Raw genomic sequence first — 19,164 nt, 5'->3', positions numbered from 1 at the left:
AAAGGTGCCTATTTAAGATATTTAAATGAAGCTCCATTTCTATAGTTCTCTGGTACCCTTCCAGCAAAGCATTCCTGTAACACACTGCTTATCATTTCTACAAGCAAGAACAAGTAAGCCCCTGGCCCTCCAAACTGCGTAATATTATAATTACTTGGCTTAGACTAAAGTCACCTCTATTTTATTTCTCATAACTGGGTTCATTTGTTGAGATTTGTTTAAATCCAAACTGTGTGGGTGTCTAACTGTTGGCACTGAGGTTTCCTTTCTCTTGAAATTGTCAGCAAAATATTTTGCCCATAAATAATGTTTCTTCTCGACTTGCAAATGACAGCCCAACTGCAGCCTCTTTACTTTTACCCCTTGCTAATGGGAATATGCAAACAGAAAGCAAAAAAAAAAGCACCAAAGCACACAGTTTCACTGTGGGGGCTCAGAGAGGAGTGTCGATGTGGATGGATGTCAAAGTACATTTGGTTATGTAATGAATATTGGGCTACATATACTCTGACAGATAGGATATTGTGATCTTGGTAGGTCATACATACAGAATATAGCTAGTTGTACATTCTGGCTCAGAAAGTCATTATGAGAAGCTAGTCAAGTTACCGAGCTCAACACCGATTCAGGTACAGACTCAGGGAGAGAACTTCCAGTTAGCCCTGGAACTAAAGGCAGAATAGGATTCTCCTCACAATCCAGCCCACCCGAGGAGAATTTTCATTTGTAATTAGGAAAAGAAAAAGGTAAAGAGCATTTATATCCCATGTCCTTGTTTCACAAACTGTGTCCATGGAGCACAGGAGACACAAGAATGAACCCAAGCAGAAATCTAAAGAAAAGAAATTGATAAAACCACTAGAGAAAATCAGTTGGCCTTATCTTGCCTGTCTATAATAATGAATGTGTCTTCTAGGCTCATTCCTCACTGTGCTTTTTGGATTTTCTAGGAAAATAGCAAAAAGCTGGTGGTGTTGGGTTAGCCCTGGCCTAACTTGTTTAGTCACCTCTGAGTAACCAAGTCCCAAGAGACTTTTTGTAAGGACGGTAAACAGGGTGTATAGCTCGAACAAGTTTTACTTCAGATCTGGGACCAAACTCAGTATAAAGCCAAGTAAGTTATAATTATCTGCAAGAAAAAGTCACCAACTTATTATCCTAAGTTCCTCACCAATCTGTATTTGTTTTGAGCTCATTAGTGTTTTGGATCCACACCCATAATAATTTATCATTCCCCGTTCATATGTCTCTTGAACAGATAGAAAACATAGTAAAATCCTAAGGTTCAGTAAACACTCTGAAACTTCCAACCATATTCTTGGGATGGTTTGAGGAAAATTCCCAAATTTTAATTATTGCTACTTTTATTCACTGACAAAAGAGCATTTGTATGTAAAGTAGCTACAAAGGTCCAGGATTTCAGAAAGGAGATGTGACAAATTAAAATATGTGTTTTTAAAGATGAAAATAATTAGACAGTCATGATGATAATCTAGTAGCTAACATTTATTGAGTACTTGCTATGTGCAAAGTACTGTGAGGAAGCCTCTTCTTCCTCAACTCTTTTAACCTTCCTAACAATCCTCTGGGATAGATATTGTCACCCCCACTCCCACAGTCGAGGAAACTGTGTGAAAGTGAAAAACAAAGCAAGAGGCTAAAACAGTTGCCCCAGGGCTCGGAGCACAGTGGGCAAAGCAAGCCCTCGGGCAGCCTGCCTGCCGCTGGCCCACCCCCCTAATTGGGCTCCTGAGGTCTGCGTATGGAGACCTAGCACTGTGGCTCTAACAGCTATGCGGTCACCTTTGGAGCAGGAACCACAGTAACTGTAAGAGCCAGTAAGTGGGAGGGGAAAAATCAGAATAATTTTAAAACAAAATGGTGGGTATGATGATGAGCAATGTCACCAGGGGAGTGCAATGGGCCTGCCTCACTTGTCTCTCTCACCTCCTCTTAGGGAGAATGGCTCTCCTCCTCAGGTACGCCTTCACAATGATAAATTTGTTGAGGGCATGGGATTCATGGTCAGATCTGAAATTATACATAACTACCTGAAATTAAAAATAACCATCTGAAATTATGCTAGTGTCCCAAAAAAGGTGAGAGACAATGTCACTGGACTGCATTAAGATGACATATAACTTTTTTTCAAATATTTGGGGAACTGCCGTGCAGTTGAGGAAAGGGTTATAGTACAGAAGGCAAAATCAAAACCAGCACTTGGGAGATGTGTCCCAGCTTCCAGTGGACTCTTTCTGAACAAGCATAACCATTCTGCAGTGAAAAGGCTGCTGGGTGAAGGGCAGAGCGTTTCTTCCCTGGAGAGCTACACGCTGGGTCCCTAAGGCTAACCATCGGATGTTAGAGAAGGGATTTCTATGCCTTTGTGGCTATTGGACTGAATCATCTCTGGGCTCCCTTTCAACTCTAAGTGCTAAGAGCCCATGACTCAAGCTTAGAGAACAAAAAGGTGAGCTCAGACCTGTTTCTTCTATTTTTATTTTTTTAATAGCCATAGAAATAGGTCGTCAAATTATACACAAGCTAAAGGTTATTTGGAGTTTTTATGCCAAGAAAGTAGTGGAGTATGATTTCCCAGTGCAGTAGATGGGAAAGTAGAAGGGGAATACAAGGAAGAAAAGGAGAAAGGAGAGAAAAGGAGAATGCCTGGCAGGAGGATAGAGGTTGCTGAGGGAAATGAGGTGATTTTGCCAAGGACAGATCTAGTCTATAGAAGTTTTCACAATTTCCACTTTGGAAAGGGATCCAAACATAATGTCAATCCAAGTAAGTGAGCAGCCCTTTATACTGGGAAATAGGGCCAGGAAAGTGAAGTTCCGTCCAATTTAAACACTCTCAAAAGGATGTGTAATTGCTTTCTAACGGGAGGGGCCTCTGAAGATGGGAAGACTATTGTTACCACAGACCATATGCCTCCTGAGAGAGAGCCTCTGAGACCTGACTGTCCAGCTGAGACTGCCAGCTGCACAAGAAAGAGACTTTCAGTCACCTAAAAAGGATGGAGGCAAATTTTCAATCCTATGCCCCAGGGTGGGGAGTGAGTGGGTGGGGAATATTAGGACCAAGTTCACGTAAAGGGGGCCACCACTGTGTCGACAGAGGCTCGTCCTTGGAGAAGCTGTACTTCGGAAGAGGAACTCAGCTGACCGTTGGGGCTGGTGAGTGGGTTGTTTTCTACTCAAGGGAAACATTACTTTGAAGAAATTTAAAGGGAGATGAAGAAATGCCCTTAGTCTTGAAACTAAGGGAACATGTGTATTGCCTCTCCTGGAGGACCCTCCTTCCTAGGTAGAGTAAGATGGAGAAGTGGAAGGTCAAGAAAACCGAGGGTCCCTTTAAGGAAGGTGAAAATCTGAGAGGAGACTGTGTTGGTCCCCACCAAAGGCAAAGGAGAAGGGCAACCCCACCAGAGTGTGTGAGGCACCCTGAAACACCCAATCTGACCCACACATGGCCCTCAGCCCATAGTGGGCATGCCAAGTTGGAGGACAGACTCACAGGATTTCTTTCTCCTGAGCCTGACAATTCTTGGCCAACTCCCTGTTAGAAACTCCATCAACTACTGTAATCCTTTCTTATCAAGAATGAAAGAAGACCTCTCCATCATACTCTGTAAACTCCTCCCCAAAGCCTCCTTACCTCCTTCCTTCATACCAGCCTCACCAATGGATGGACTCTGGAATAACTGGAGGGAGTCTGGGTCTGAAACTTAACAAAGACAGTAAAGCTGATCCACAATGCACAGCAATTCGGTGGACCCAGGACTAAAGTATCTGTCCTCTCTTTGGGGTCTTCCTTGGGCACTAAACTGAATATGGAGACCCTAGAAGTGCATGCCTATGCATGAGTGTATTCATCAGCCTGACATTAAAGGTACCCAGAGCTTATTAGCCTTCCTGCTCTCAGTTCCTTTGTGGGTTAGAAATGGTCAAATGGGCCCCTGAGTAAAGTTATGGTTCAGAGCTGTTTTCTTCACTAATAGATATAGGGCCAAACAGCCAAAGCAGAAAAGTAAGTAAATATATGAATGCTTTAGACCCAATTATATGCCTACTTACAAGCATTCCAACTCTATAAAGTGGGTACAGCACCAGGAGACAGTATTACCCTAAATGTCACAACTCCTCCACTTTGCCAAGGCCTCAGGAAGTGTGCTCTGACAAGTATCTATGGAATGTGACTTCCTTGGTCCCTCTGGTATTTGTTAGGCCTCAAATCACTATGTGACCAACGCTGCAGGAAGAAAGCTAACTTTTGGAGGAAGAACAAGGATGACAGTCAAACCAAGTGAGTACCGGGCTTGAGCCACAAGTCTGTTTCCAACATTGAAGCAGGAGCCTAGCCATCAATTCTAAACTGGCCCAAATTACTCTGTCTCAAACTTGCCTTAAAAATATTTAGTCTTGTTCTTATGCATAAACACATATATATGTATGTGCAAATTCAGAGAGGATAAAAGAAATTGCTATCTTAATATTTTTTAGGGTCTGTTTCCTTAAGGAAAGGAAAGAAGGATTTTTCCTTTTTTCTTCACATCTCTTATCTGATTGTCTCAAGAAGTTGAGTAGGTGGGAAATGATGATTCTCTCTATTCAGAATTGTTAAATGATTTGAGCATGGTCACAATAGCAGGGCAAGGAACCATGTTTTCTAGGGTTCAATATATTGCTGTCTGTCCCAGGCTGCAGCCTCTATAACCAGCATTCTGATTTATCTCCTCTGGTCCTCATTTTTCCCAATTAATGCAACTGAAATATTGGTAACTCTTATCTCCTGGTTCACAGAAAGCATGAGAGCATTAAAAAGACATTGCTCCAAAAAAGAATTGAACTGCACGTTTCTTTGGGGATTTTTTGGTTGGGGGAGGGCATAGCAGGAGTCATAGTGTTTTGTTGTTGATGATACTGTCTTTTTCAGTGGGGAAAGGCAAAAGGAAGGGAGGGAGACTTGACAGGCAAGGTGATATTATCAACACTTGAACGTGTACAAAATAAATCACTAAGGCATTCAACTAGGAGCCAAAAGAAAATGTGCACCCGGCTCAGCCGCTCGACAACTGTGTGACCACAGGAATGCTGCACAAGCTCTTAGTTCATCTCTAACAAGATTATGCTTCCAGTTCTGTCCAGTTCAAAGTTTGTGAAACCCAAATGAAATAATATATATGAAATCTCTTTAAGAAGGATGGGTGGTCAGATGATTCAAAACTTTTTAAAAGTCAGTTTTATGAAAAATTCCACTGGAGGGTAAACTTGAGGGTAAGCAAATCTAATGGATGTCAGCTATGACAGTGAAAGGATTGAATGCGGATATAAGGAGAGCCCTTTTAATTACAAGAAAATAGAACATGAGAATTGGTGAGAAAGGTTGTCCTTGGAGATCATCAAAAACCTGATCACTTAGGAGACAAATGTGTGTTTTGGAGCTGGTAGTAGATGGTTTCTGAGGATTCCTACTGTCCCAAAGAGCATGTGAGTTTAAGATTTTTCTTGAGTTTACCTCAGTGTTGAATTGGGTTCAGCCAAGTGAGAGAGCCCCGGAAGAATTCTGTCCTTGAAAATGAAGCACCCTTTGGTTTTTGTGATGAAATAGATCACTGTGGAGTTTACAAGCTCCCAGAAGCTGGTTTTTGGAAGGGGAACCATGTTAAAGGTGAATCTTAGTAAGTACTGCCATGTATTCTGAATTTGATTTGTTTTTGATACATGTAACAAGCTTTTTTTGAGATCTAAGTGAACTACCCAGTGCCCTCGACTGATTCAAATTTAATGGGGAGCACAGCACTCTCCATGCCCTATCCACCCCCGACCTGAAAGGGCCCATTATGCCAGGCAAGGGCTTGCATTGTGTTCTAACTTAATAGGGAAGCAGAATGGAAGGAGTCTCCTCATTTTGGTGGCCAGCTCCATCAGAAAAACTCACTCTGAGATGCCAACATCTTCCCTTCCAATTGGCATCCTCTTACCACCTTGACACCCTCAGTGACAGTGCCACAGTTTCCAGTTAACAGATAACACCCCAAGTTCACTTATCTCTTCTAACCAGGAATTTACATGGTAGAACTAAATCTAGTACTTCAGCAGAGAGAAGGCATGATCTAAGCATCCATGTCCATAGCTGATGCTGTGTGATTTGGAGCCGAGCTATGATCTTTCAGGCCCACAATTTACTTATCTGTAAACGGAGGTGATGACAAACTCCCCCGTGCCTGGATCTCACTACAGATGGCATCTTCTCAGAGAGACCTTTCTTGCCCAACCAATCTAACAAGCCACCAAACACAGCCACCACCTGGTGGTTCTCTGTTCCCCATTACTCAACCTGATTTTATTCATGTACTTTCATCATCTGACATTATATTGTCTAGGTACCTGTTTATGTGTGCCACCCATACTGTAAGTAGCTATGGGTGGTGGACAAGGACAGTATCTGAGGAGCTCTCCACTGTATCCCCCATGCCTAGTACAGCACCTTCCACACAAGGTGTTCAGTGAATAGTTATTGAGTGAGCAGAGGACCTGGCACCATCTACCCTCCTTTTCACAGAGTAACAGAGCTTTGTTACTGCATACCCGAATGCTGAGTGCCTCACAGAGGGCAAGGACAGAATACAAGTTTCTCTTGTTTGTGGTGGTATATGAGGTAGAGCAAAGGAGTGGGTGTCTGAGGTATTTGCAGGGCCTCATTTCACTGTGCCTACCAAGCAGGAAATGTGTTGACTTTTGGGAAAGGAACCACTGTATCAGTGAGTGTCAGTAAGTATCTGGTTGTTATGGATCATAATGCTTATCCTTATCCTGCTGTCTTACACTGCAAGGTGACAAAATGTCTCCTTATTCTTTAACTCAAGGAGAACTGGGCTTTAGTGATGAAGGCCATTAAAACAAAATGGAAAAAATGTGTTCTTCCCCTATCCCTATTATCCCAACCATAGCCCATGTTCCAGTCTGTGCTCACAAAATTTTTTAAATATGTTAAAGTGATAAAAGAAAGAAGGATTACCTACAGGAAGAGGGGCAATTTGCCAGTAAAATGAGATTGTGTACAAGTGTTGATTTCTAACTACAAATGGGGATCAAAGATAAACTTTGGCCGGTAAAACTAGATTACTTTTTGAAGGAAATTAATGTCAGAATTATCTAGGGAATATCACTTGGACTCCTCTCAGGCTTCTCCTACATCAGTACTATTGTGCCTTGGAAAGAACCTTTCATGGACTTAATTCCATGGCTTAGTTTTTATTCCAGTAATACAAAGGGGGACTCGCAGTCAGAGCTCCCATGAAGGAGGAGAGGTGTGTGCTAATCACATTAATCTATTATCAAGGTGACTCAGGTATTGTTGTCAGGCAGCACAGTGCTGTGATTTATGGCACATTCGTCTTGGGGAGCAGGACAAGATTATCAGTAAAACTCAGTAAGCAGGCAATATGTCACTAAAGTAGGAGGCTTAATGTGGCTTCTGAGGTCCATTGAACTTACTGCAGTATTTGTAGGGCCCAACTGTCAAGAAATTAATAGCTTATGCAGACGTAAGTGCATTCTGATATAGAAAGAAATGTTAAAATAATGGTACAGAAGATATATCTATGGAGAAAAACAGTCATGTAGATGAACCAAAAATAACAGACCAAAACAGCCCAGTCAGAGAGTCGATCCTAAGGAAAAAGGCAGTAAGTTTGGCTGAATACCTCCAGTTCTCCTAAACCTCGCTTGGTTAGTGCATCTGGGCCCACAATTTCTTCATCTGTAAAATGAAGATATTTATTATCACCTCCTAATTATTTTAAAGATAAATTAAGCTAATGCATATGGGAGTGTTTTTTAAATTAGTAAATGCTATACACATGTGAAATATATTATTTGTTTTCAGAACGAAAGGAAACAGCTAGGTCAGCTAGTTCAATTCTTTCAACATGAGGAGAATATATATATATAGGTTCTCAGTAAAATAGCTATTTTCATGCGGATCTATAGCCATAGGCATTGGTAAAAACCACACTGTCATCTACTGAAGTGCAGTAATGTGAATGCCCCCCAAAGGAGAATGGCGGGAGCAAGGATGCCATTTTCCAGTGGCCTGCATGACAGTGTGGATTCTGCGGGGGCCAGGGGTTACCTTTGGAAGTGGAACAAAGCTCCAAGTGACCCCCAACTAAGTCTAAATCCCCAAGTGTTTCAGCTTCTTTTTTTTTTTTTTTTTAAATAATTATTTTTTATTGAAGGGTAGTTGACGCACAGTATTACATTACATTAGTTTCAAGTGTACAACACAGTGATAAAACATTTATATACATAATTCTAGGTTCCAGCTATCACCCTACCAAGCTGTTACAATATCTTGACTATATTCCTTATGCTATACATTACATACCGGTTACTTATTTATTTTACCATTGGAAGTCTGTCCTTTCTTTTTTTTTATTATTTTTTTATTTTTTTTATTTTTATTTTTGTGAGGGCATCTCTCATATTTATTGATCAAATGGTTGTTAACGACAATAAAATTCTGTATAGGGGAGTCAATGCTCAATGCACAATCATTAATCCACCCCAAGCCTAATTTTCGTCAGTCTCCAATCTTCTGAGGCATAACAAACAAGCTCTTACATGTAGAACAAATTCTTACATAATGAATAAGTTACATAGTGAACAGTACAAGGGCAGTCATCACAGAAACTTTCGGTTTTGCTCATGCATTATGAACTATAAACAGTCAGTTCAAATATGAATACTCATTTGGTTTTTATACTTGATTTATATGTGGATACCACATTTCTCTCTTTATTATTATTATTTTTAATAAAATGCTGAAGTGGTAGGTAGATACAAGATAAAGGAGGAAAACATAGTTTAGTGTTGTAAGAGAGCAAATGTAGATGATCAGGTGTGTGCCTGTAGACTATGTGTTAATCCAAGTTAGACAAGGGCAATAAAACATCCACGTATGCAGAAGATTTCTCTCAGAACAGGGGGGGTGAGGTTCTAAGCCTCACCTCTGTTGATCCCCAATTTCTCACCTGATGGCCCCCCTGCGACTGTGCCTGTCTTAGGTTGTTCCTCCCTTGAGGAATCTTACCCGTCTCTGGCTAACCAGTCATCTTCCGGGGCCATACAGGGAAATGTGAAGTTGGTAAGTGAGAGGGAAGCCTTATTGTTTGAAAAGGTTAGCTTTTTACTTCTTTGCATATTTATGCCCTGTGGCTTCTATGACCAGCATTTGTCTTGAGGTATCTTTACCACTTGGAAGAATTATGATACTCGGTAAATTTGATATGAGGCACGAATTCTATTTAAGGGTTGTAATTAGGAAGGAAGAAGAAAAGCAGCAGGCGGAAGAAAACATGGGAAGATTGATTATTTCTTTGACATATCTTCTTGTAGAGTACTTCAGCATGTATAGGTTTTAAGCTACTACTTAAATTGCGCACACACATTAACATAATAGGAGTATAGTTACATAACCAAAGCATATCTGTAATTACCAGCCATCTCCAGTGAAACCAAGAAAACCAGTTAGGCACCTTAGGCATTTGTGAAAACTTATCTATGATATGGTGGATATTGTCCAACTGAACTTGAACAGTCTGAGAGAAATCAGACAAATTAAAACAACCCATTCCTGGGGAATGTTCACATCCCTTATGTTCTTTTAACAGTAAATAGTCTGTAGTTGTTAAGATTTTGGAGTGCTACAATTTGCACTTCTCCTAATTCTTGGTTGAGTTCCAACAGTATAGATCCAGTCAAATTTGTTGTTTTACTGTATGCACAGGCCAGCTTAGATATCTCCTTCCTCATTCCCATGGCAAGTCCAGGAACTGGTGGGATGAGTGCATCTACAGCTGTAGCAGTGCGTGGATCTTTGTTGGGGTTTTTTGATGATCATCTTCTGGCATGAGTCTTCCAGAGAGTGCTGATGTTGGAAGTTCTCTTTCATATCGTATCTTAGTTCATTTTCAGGATAGCCCAATTAGGCTTTGATCCTCTGTATAAACACAAACAGACCCTTTGCCTAGACTTTTATATGCCCTTTATACCCTTGTGTAGAACTCATTGGAGGTTACCACACAGGAACTGCCCTTTTTTGTTTTTGTTTTTGGTATCACTAATCTACACTTACATGACGAATATTATGTTTACTAGGCTCTCCCCTATACCAGGTCTCCCCTATAAACCCCTCTACAGTCACTGTCCATCAGCATAGCAAAATGTTGTAGAATCACAACTTGCCTTCTCTGTGTTGTACAGCCCTCCCTTTTCTCCTACCCCCCCATGCATGTTAATCTTAATACCCCCCTACTTCCCCCCCCACTTATCCCTCCCTACCCACCCATCCTCCCCAGTCCCTTTCCCTTTGGTACCTGTTAGTCCATTCTTGAGTTCTGTGATTCTGGTGCTGTTTTGTTCCTTCAGTTTTTCCTTTGTTCTTATATTCCACAGATAAGTGAAATCATTTGGTATTTCTCTTTCTCCACTTGGCTTGTTTCACTGAGCATAATACCCTCCAGCTCCATCCATGTTGCTGCAAATGATTGGATTTGCCCTTTTCTTATGGCTGAGTAGTATTCCATTGTGTATATGTACCACATCTTCTTTATCCATTCATCTATTGATGGACATTTAGGTTGCTTCCAATTCTTGGCTATTGTAAATAGTGCTGCGATAAACATAGGGGTGCATCTGTCTTTCTCAAACTTGATTGCTGTGTTCTTAGGGTGAATTCCTAGGAGTGGAATTCCTGGGTCAAATGGTAATGTTTCAGCTTCTTAATGTCATCTCCTCTCCATGTGTAACATTTGGAGCACATAATGGGATATAATAGGCCTTCTGTGGCTATCCTCAGAATATTTAAATAGATAGTAGGATTCTTCATCTATCCTTTAACATTCTGATAGAACTGTTCCATCCAAGTGGTGTTCTTTCTTAATGGACATGATCCATGAGGCCAACAGAAAACAATAGATTTGTAAAGGATAAGGACCAAAGAGAAAACAAGTGTTTTTACCAGACCTGAAGCAGACTGGGTGTCCTTTAGTCAGAAGGACACCTGGCTTCAGGGGCAGAACAGGACTTGAGTGAGAAACAAGGCTTCAGTGAGTCCACAAAACAAGTTTGTTATGGCGAGTAGGAAGCTGTCACTCATAATGATGTGGATGCTATTCCTTGAAGTTTCAGATTGATCGAAGTTAAGATTAAGAGAGACACTATGGCAGGAATCTAAAAATTGATAACTTTAATGGAGACCAAAGAAGGTCTAGACATATCTGTTGGATAGAGTTGAAAATCATGAGTTTGATGGTGATAGACCCAGAGACAGAGGCAGACTTAAAATTTTAAGTGTTACACAATAAGTGCCCAAATTTGAGTCAAATGGCCTGTGTGTTATACAGAATGTAAAAAGAAAATTATGATGTAGCCCCCTTTGTAGGTGAAAGGGTTGTATCTCTCAGGTAGGAGAAGAATGTGTGGACTTGGGGGTGTTGGGGGTGTTTTGTGCTTACTAAGAAGCACTGTGGAAGAATGCAGGCTATCAGTGGATCTTCAGGAGTGGGACTAGACTGCTGGTTAGGCCTGGTAGGTAGAGTATTAGAGGAATAATGGACAGATTAAGGAATGCTCATGTGTTGGAGGTGAACTGGAGTTTTAAGAGATCACTGTGCTGCTGTCTGGATCTAGCAAAAGAATTAACTCCAACACAGCTACAGTCTCACTCTAGAAGGAACAATGGTGATTATTCTTCTCTCGTAGTTCCTGTAGGATTTATCTGCCCCAATGCTAAAAAGTCTCTTGCATCCAGGCAATACACGTCTTTGTTAGCAGTGCTAGTTCAACTAGCTTAGCATCAGATCACCTGTTCTTCATCTGTAAAATAAGGATAATAGCTAAGCTTATGGCACAGCTGTGGCCTAAATGAGGTAATGTAGTATGTAGATTGTTAACCCTTTTGTCACATAACAGATTCTCCATAAATAACTGTCTTCTTTCTCGTTCCCTAAGTAGAGCAGGGGTTGCAAAGCCCAGCATTGCAGACCATTTTTGTATGGGGGGTTACTGTAGTGTGAATGTAGGATACAACAAACTCACCTTTGGAAAGGGAACCATGCTTCAAGTCTCTCCAGGTAAATGTGGACCCCATCCTGCTCGTATTTTGCCCTTATCTGGTTTACGGTTTCTACACTTAATCTGTTTTACCCTTATGGATGCTTCCTCCTTGTTTTATCAGTTGACCTATAAATTTAAGTGCGAGCCTTCATAAGGGACTTTGAAAAAATGAAAGCAGCCAACAAAAGAGTTGGAAATAACAGTAAAACTAATTCACTAGGTCAAAACAGCCTAGATGATTAGAGCTAATCTGGTTTCTCCAGAAGTAGTTTAGCTTCTCCTTTAAAGTCTATAGTCTCTCCCAGTCTCCCCTCCCACTCCTCTTATCCTCTACATTCCAAATTTTAGCTGAAGGAATCTTGGGCAATCTGTGATCATATAGCTACAGAAATCTTTCATTCCTGAAGAGATCTGCCTTTAAAACTGAAAGATCCTTGAGAGTAGAGACTCTTATTATATCCTGTGAAGTGTCCAATATGGTCCTTTTACAAAATAAATGCTTGATAAATGTTTGTTTAATTGAAATCAAACACCCAAAGGAATCAAGTTTCCAGGCAAAAGAGAAGATGAAAATAAAGTAAATGACACATTCAGTACATGGTGTAGAGGGAAAAGCACTAGGCTGAGAATCAAATAGGACCATGTTTTGGTCTGCTACCAACTAGCTGCATGATTTAGAGCAAATCTCCTTGCCTCCATTTTCTCATCGGTAAATGAGGGCATAGGCCTAAAGGGCCTCTCTGGCCTCCTAGCACCAGCAGCCTGTGAATTTATTCCATTTGGCATTAGGGGTGCTTTTTCTAATATAAAAAAGTCAAATAACTATATTAAATCTGGAGTTTTTTCTAAGATTAGGACAAACTAGAAAAGGGGTGAAATGACAGAAGGGAGTTTACTGTGAGGCATCACACCCTGTGGGACTCCTGGGAAGGAGCAAACAAACTCACCTTTGGGACAGGCACCTGGTTGAAAGTGGAGCCACATAAGTGCAAGATTCTATAGCAACTACAAAATGCATTCTGAGTGGAAGAAAAGATGTCATTTTGTCATGTGTCTTATTTATAATTGATTATAATCTATGCTGAAGTAGTAAGAATTCTGGCACCGAGATAAATTAATGAAAGTATCGAAGACTGTACAAGCATATTTTCTTTTGGATGGGATTTAGCAAACCATTAGGAATTTTCCCAAGATAAGAGGCTGACAGAAGCTCTAATAGAATTTTTGAGCACTAGAATTGAGCTAAATGGAGCTCAATAGAGGAAAAAAGCTAGAAGAGCAGAAAATTGCCATGATCTAATAGACTCTCTACTTTCATTTCCATTGATTCAGAGTTGAACTTGGGGGACAATATTCAAGGTTACTTTATCCATGCACCAAATAAACCATACCCAATTCACTCTAAGGATTGTGCCCCTTTACGCTAAACATTATTCAGTGGAGGAGTCAGTGACGTGCAGAGAAAAGGGCACAGGCTTCTAGTTCTATCTAGAGTTCTAGATTTGATTTGGCCCCAACTGGTGGTATTGAGCAAGTTACTGCCCCTTGGTGTGCCTCAGACTCCTGCAGCATGAGATGAAAGGGTCAAAGCACTCAAAATCTATGGCTCTGGGATCTCACTCTTAAACCACCCTGGAGTTTTATATGACTCAAGGATATGGACTCCTGCTGCTATTTCATGAACAAATTCTATAACCTTAAGGAAAAACCTTGTTAATCAATAATCTAACTTAACATCGGAATAATAACCACCCTCTCAGTGCCTATATGTGTGGATATGATGCTAGGAGCATGACACACAGTATTGTTTATCCTTAAACAACCTTATGGGGCAGGATGCAGTAACCTTATTTTACAGAAGAGGAAACTGACCCTCAGAGAAGTAATTGCCCAAGATCCCAGGGTTAGTCAGTGGAAAGATCTAGATTCAGACCACAGTCTGCTTGTCTGATTTCAAAGCCTTGGTCTTTCTACTACATTATGTCAGACTCTGTGCCAGGGCTTTCTTAGAAGTGAGTGACAATGCAAATCACAGTGATAAGGAAATACATGGAATATATCTTTTCTTAGAAATCGCCATGACTTAGAGCTGGAACTTTGGGATTGATTGAACACCCCAAATGTCCAAAGGAGTCCCTTCCCCTTTTAATAAAGAAGCAAAAAGTACAAGGACTACTGGGAGCATTTGCCCCAGTGGAAAGCAGAGAGATGAGCAGGCAGCAACCACTCCCTTGTTCTGACTCTCCCTTCCCCTCACTATTTCTTGTATTTTTCCCAGGTAGATCAGTCACCAGTATAAATAATCTGCAAGTGCCTGACTCATTTGTGAGTTATAGAAAACTGCAACATTGAAGGCACTTAGGACATTTCTGGATCATAGAACTTTAGCTCTGAAAGGGAGTGTAGAAATCATCTAATTCAGACCTCTTTATATTTCAGTAAGGAGATTAAGACCCAAGGAGGTTGGCTAAATTGTCCAATATCATTAAGTCAGTGAGAACTAAGGCTGGGACTAAAACCTAGGGATTCTGGTCCTTGAATCTTACAGAATAATGACTGCTGTTGGGTGAAATAGGCTTCCAGTAGGTAGAAGGTATGAGATAAATTCATGAACAGGAAAAAAACAAATCGAATTTACTAAAGGAGTATAAAAAAGTGTTCCTTATTATTAGACAACCTGGACCTGCTCTCCAGCTGTAGTATAAAAAATGGAAGAAGAAAACAACCCATTTCGTCCCAGTACAAATCACTGTGGGGAACACTGGAGGCTTCAAAGTTGTCTTTGGGATGGGAACAAGACTATTTGTTGAAGCAAGTAAGTTCCATAAAATAACCTGATTGGTATTATAGTTGAGGGACATCTATTTTCATTAATTTTTTTATTGCATGGTTTTGTCTGCTATTTAAATAAGAAGATCAGTTGGCAGTGATAATGTGGCATTATAGAGAATCTCTGAGCATCACGCATGCAAGAAACATGTACTGAACACATAGTGAGTGCAGCTGGATAAAATTCCCCTAAGTCCTGTCCAGACCTGACACTCTGTAATTATATGAATGACTTTTACTATCTGAATATTTGTGATTTTTTTTTTAAATAATCCATTGTTTACAAAGCAGGATCTCCTACTGGGTTCTATCTCATTTCTTGTCATCTTCTAATGGTCTTGGGAAAATGAAGGTTAAATAGTAAAACTATATGCTTCCTCCCACTTTGGTGCATACACACAGACACAGGAACATGCTTAGTAACTAACTGGTGTGTGCTTTTGGAATCCCAGGCTATGGTCCAGTTACATGGTACCATTTTGCATAGACTTATGTCATAGTGTGAAAACAGGCCATCAGAAACTCATATTTTCAACTGGCACCCAACTTTTAATCATCCCAAGTAAGTCAGATCTCCAGAAATGTGTAGCCCCACTTCCAATACTGGGTTTACATTTTTATATGTAGCATTTAAAAACAAGGTCTATAATAGAATTTCATTATTATTATTACTACTACTACTACTACTAATTATGTTATTACTGATAAAAACAATGCTGCTAACCTGGAATATATATTTTCTGCCATATTATTTTTTTTACCCTTTAGGGAGAATCAGTGACAAGATTATCAAGAGAAAAATGAGTTTCCTTTTGAGTCTGTCTAGTGCCTTACTTGTTCATTCAGTTGCCTCCTATCTGGTGAGGGTCAACATGAAACTCACAGTGTTTTGGTTTTTATCCTTATTATGTCTCTTAGACATGCTTCCTTGGTTTTCCCTGCCTAAGCACTTAGATTTTGCACCTCACATCTACCCAGAATATACTTAGCTTTTAACCTCTCCCAGAATTGGTCTCCTTGTCCCAATAATTATGCACAGTAGAAGTCAGTTCATCTCATGAAAATGATTACTGAGTATCATCAACAAGCCATGGACCATAGTTGGTTTTTTAAAAAGAAAGAAAGAAAAGAAGCCTAAGATATGGGCTCTGCTCTTAAGAACTTCCAATCTTATCTGAGAAACAAAACACTCATGTATTAAAAGCTGAATAACAGTTTATATGTGAATGTGCCAAGAGGGTGCTGTGTGTAGTATACAAGGCCTGGGGCCCTGCTGACTTGAGACAGGACAGGGGTGATAATGGTCAGTCCATATTCCCTGGCAAAGGTTGAGCAAGATTCTACCAGTATGTTCCTGGAAAAGGATTTAAGTCTGTTTGCTGCTGAGATATTGACTTTCTTGAGGACAAAAATCCCCCTTGGCAGGAAACATCCTTAAGTGAGGTGAGGATAGAAATAGAAATGAGTCAGGTGTGAGTCACCAAGACTCTTGCTCGGCCTGGAGAACACATGGCAACTCTGAGTCATGCAGAGGCATGTTTTTAGCATGTGCTCCAGCACAGCATGCTGGAAATGCTCTTGCTCCTACTTTTCTGGCACAGTGAAAAATACATTTTTTTATATGTCCCCAAGAAAATGGTGCCTTCTTCTCAAGCATGGCAGCTGAGGTGGGAAAATGCATACCTACTGCCCAGTATCTTTAAAAATACTCACACCTACCCTGCCTATGTAGGAGGGAGGTTTTTCACAAATTTTTGTAAAGGCTCTGGTTTTCCCCAGAGAAGAAACAGCCAGAGGCTGTGTTTGTTGATAGCCACAAAAATGGAGGCCAGTGGTTAGCATGGAGGCTGATGCTGTTATACCCACTAGGGAGGCTCATAGCACTAACTATACATGGGGCTGGGTAAGGAACCTTAGGATCAGCCTCGCCAGGTCCCCAGCTTGTAGAGCTATGGTGAAGTGTGTCTGTCCTCCAAGAGTCAGTGGGCAAAACCAGGACCTTTTTGTAAGGTACTTAACCAGAGTGTGCCTATGGGAACAACAAATTCAGTTTTGGGAAGAGGACCCAAGTGATAGTCACACCAAGTAAGTGATCTGGGATCCTCCTGGACGAATGACCCCCCCCCCTTCACCACTGTTCCGACCCCTGGTGCTGGACAACTTCTGTCCATGGGAGGTGGGAGGGAGATATGTCATTCATCAATGCCACTCCTAAGGTTCTTAATCACTGTTCCAAACCTTTGCCTTCCCCTGTTTTCCTCCACCCTCCCCTTCCCTCAGCATCTCCACTGGCCACACTCCCATCCTCTGTGAAAATATGCCCCTGCTCTTCTCAGAGGTACAATTTTTCAAATTGAACAAATGACACAAAAATGAGGGTTGGAAGGGGACAACTTGCTCACATTGCAGGGGGAGCCAGAGGCCCAGGGTCTTAACATCTTTGCGAAGCCATGTTGAGCAGGCAGTGCAGCTCAGGACTGGGGCCGCAGCCTCACACTCCCACCCCTGGGCTTGGCCAAGCTGCCCAGCTCTTTGCTTCTTTGCTAACGTGGCCCTCAAGCCCAGCATGAGGTAAGCTGAGGCTGGCAGCACACACCTGCCAGGGAACTGAGTGCTGAGTTCCCATGTCAGCGCAGAACTGTGCCCAGAACGTGACTCCTGAGAGCTTAGCTTTCGCATCTCTGAAATGGGGAGCATGATCTCTGTTTCTCCCATCTTTCAAAACGTTCATGGAAATTCTGTGACTTTTTTCTCTTTCTTAGGGTTTCATAAAAGCAGGGCCCTGTATGAATAAAGGTCATTAGAAGTAAAGGAATCAAAGAGCTTTGGGTACCTTGGCCTGTTTCCAGAGGGTAAAGAGGGAAGGAAAAAACCACCTAACACAGGAAGCACCTGAAGCCTGTTTGGAGTTAGGCCTCAGGCAGAAATGAGCAGGGACCAAACCCTGGGCTCATGCAGATAGAAAGCTGGGAATGGGGAGCTTCAAAGACTTCAGGAAAGGCAAAGACAGAACAGCAGAGCCTGAAGGAGAGCAGGTCATAACGGCTTCACACAACACAGTAGAAATCTCCTGTGACCCCCTCCTCAGAGCCTTTCACAAGCCCTTGTAGCTTCAAGAGGGATCAGACCCTTAGTGTTGCCCGAAGCAGCCAGGTTGGTGGTGTTCCTGAGAACTCACTGCCCAGCTTCTCCTGGGTATGGGTTTTCTCCTGGGCAAAGGGCTGAGGAGCTCTCCAGTCACCAGGCACTTGCTCCCATCACCACCCTCAATAGCAGGCTCGGAGGCACAAGGACAGGTGCGGGAGGTTCCTGCCACCCTGTAAGCACTGGTCAGTGGGTCCCTGGATTGTTGCCCACCACCACTGGGGTGGCTGGTAGAAGGAGGTCACACAAGACAGGTTTTATCAAAGGCTTTCCTTGCTGTGTGTATCAGGAGGAAACTACAAGCTTACATTTGGAAGAGAGACCAGCCTTGTTGTTCATCCACGTGAGTGTTGTAGAAATGGTCATTTCTACCAGGGAAATCTTGTAGACAGGAACCGTTATGGAAGGATATTGTAATAATGAGAGTCTGTGATGTGGTCAGCTCTATCGTTAGAGGTCTGTGTTCTCTGGGAGTAACTTATCAATGTGTCGGGTCTAATGTGTGTGGCTGTGCTGGACAAGGGTTTTGCACTACGCTTTCAGAGGAAAATCCCCAAGTTTTGAGGTAAGAGACTTTGCTCTTAGGTTTCTGAAGTAGAACTTCCTTCTTGGTAGCCAAGGAGTCTACCTGCCCCCCAACCCTATGACTGAGACTCTCTCTCACACCTCCGGTTGGATCCATGAGATATCTGTCCTACATGAAAGCATCTCAGCCAGGATACTGAGGCGTCTGGGGTGCCAGGGGAGGTTGTACGGAAGGAATGGGTCTCCTCTAGCTGCAAGAACTCCCATCCCTTCCCTAGTGCAAAATATTGCTGGGAATCATCATATCATTTTTTTTCTTCTCTGTGCTACACTGTCTTCCCCGTGACCCCATCATATCATATTTAGCTACTATTTGCTGAATGCCTGACATGTGTCAGGACCACACCGTGTCCTCATTGTAAGTTCTCATTCAGTGCTCACATCCCATCCTAATGTTAGGTAGCTGGTATTACACCCATTTTACAGATGAGGAAATGGAGGCTTTGGATAAGCAACTTGCCCAAGATCACACAGGTGGGAA

The 19,164-nt window shown here is 41.7% G+C and overlaps 1 protein-coding gene across 1 annotated transcript in view; it reads left to right on the top strand.

Annotated features, from left to right (window-relative positions):
* The window catches only part of LOC118913449 (T cell receptor alpha chain MC.7.G5-like), a 582,985-nt gene that overhangs the window by 551,293 nt on the left and 12,528 nt on the right, over positions 1 to 19,164 (top strand). The window lies entirely within an intron of this gene.

The sequence above is a fragment of the Manis pentadactyla genome, chromosome 11 (assembly GCF_030020395.1).
Source record: "Manis pentadactyla isolate mManPen7 chromosome 11, mManPen7.hap1, whole genome shotgun sequence".
Taxonomy (NCBI): Eukaryota; Metazoa; Chordata; class Mammalia; order Pholidota; family Manidae; genus Manis; species Manis pentadactyla.
The sequence above is the reverse complement of the archived record's forward strand: the minus strand, read 5'-3'. Positions and strand labels throughout refer to the sequence as shown.